We start from the raw sequence: 1,854 nt of genomic DNA, 5'->3' as shown, positions 1-1,854 counted from the left end.
CCCCCCCCCCCCCCTTTGAGGATTAGAAATGATCAAAGATATGTTCATTCCACGCTCATATTTCCACCCTCCCTCCACAGCTGGTGGGAAACCCCCATCAGCCCACACATACACAGACACACACACACACACACACACTCTGTATCAGCCAGCAGGCTTCAGGCATGCTGGAGAAGGAAGGGAGGTACACAACCATTTACTGCTTAGAATCTTTCTGTTACCTGCACATTCATTCTCATGATGTTTCAGTGTGTTTTAAGGCTGTCTTGTATGTTTCTGTGAATTCATTCATTCATTCATCCGTTCATTCCTTTTCCACTCTGTTTTTGTTTTGAGTTCCCCCAAGACAAGGCAACATAACTAAGACATGTGTTAGTTTTTGTTTGTCAATGTGTGGCCTATGTGTGAGTTTTTCTCTCTATGAGAATGCCAAGAAATCAATCAGAGCTGTGTAGTGAGAAAGGGGATGATATTTGAATATGAACATTTCCCATGGTGCTTTGAGGTTAGGGCCAAACAGCAGTGGGCATTGAGTTGGTAATTCTTCACTCTGTGATCAAAGGACTGTTTCTCAGCAAGCTCCCCTAGCACCCTCTCACCGTTCCCCTGATTTTCCCTTCTCTCCTCTCTCCTCTCTGCTCCAATCAGAGCTCAGAGCCACCAGGCATCAGACCCTGTGGTGCTGTTGCTCATTGTCCCTGAGTCTGGGGGATTCAACTGGTCCTTCCTGACTGGTAAAACCTCACTGTCCTGACCGTCCAAACCCAACGTCCTGCTCTCTTGGCCAATCTTTATGCTCTAGTAGACTTAAACAATCTCTTTCCTTGTAGAAACCTTTAGGCAGTGCTGCCACCTCCCCTTTGAACAGTTTTGAACTCCACACATGATGCACTCTATCACGCCCTTGACGAAATCTCTTTCAGCCCCCATAACTTTTGGTTTAGTCAAGATATTTCATGCTTCCTTTCCTCCTAGCCCCCTTTTCACACACCCATCTATATTCATGCACTCGACTGCTGAATCCTATGTATGAATCAATTCTTTCTTCCCTGTTTGCTCCAACTTTCTTTTGTTCTCAGTAGTTGTCTGCGGCTCCTTCTATTCCAATTCACACTGCAATAGCACAAACGTGTCACTCACTCGCCAGCGCTATGCATATTTGTTCATCCCAAAGACATAAAGCGCTGCTGTAATATTCTCAAGGTTTTTCTCAATGTTACCCTCCTGCAAATCCAGGTGCTTGTATCTAACACACGTATAGCCCAAGCAGTCTGATGAAAATACAGAAGAGGGCCACGGCATGGCAGGGTGGCCTGATATGAGTGGCCCACTTTGGCCCATTAAAACACCTGCGACAGTTGGTGGCCCTCTAAACGAAGGCAGCCCGCGGGTGTGAGCGATGGGCCAAGCCAAAATGTTTGCTATAAAACAAGCCGGGCCTGCTGGGAGCACTGGTGCCTCTTTTCATCACACGACCCTCTGGCCCTGATGCTCTCTTCTTCCTTCTGTTTTCAACCTCTCTCTCTCTCTCGCTTACTCTGTGTAATTCCCGCTTCTTCTTGTCTTCAATACTTTATTAGATTTTGTCTGTAAAGTTGGTCAAGCCCGCCTAGATGTGTGTACGATGGGGAGTGAAGCAATAATGAATAGGATGAGTTCTTTAATTCAGTTTAATCCCGAGCCAAATGAACTACGATGTTACCTTTGATTACCGGAGTGATTGACTTCAATGTGAACACCTTTTTTTTTGCAAGATAACACTAGCAACACCCAGCAGTGGAAGAAATAAAGTAATTTAAAAAGATGGACATTTTGCAGCAAAGAAGCAGGCAATCTTTAAAAAAAAAAAGATGA

The sequence above is a fragment of the Etheostoma cragini genome, chromosome 8 (assembly GCF_013103735.1).
Source record: "Etheostoma cragini isolate CJK2018 chromosome 8, CSU_Ecrag_1.0, whole genome shotgun sequence".
Classification (NCBI taxonomy): domain Eukaryota; kingdom Metazoa; phylum Chordata; class Actinopteri; order Perciformes; family Percidae; genus Etheostoma; species Etheostoma cragini.
Note: the sequence above shows the minus strand (reverse complement) of the source record.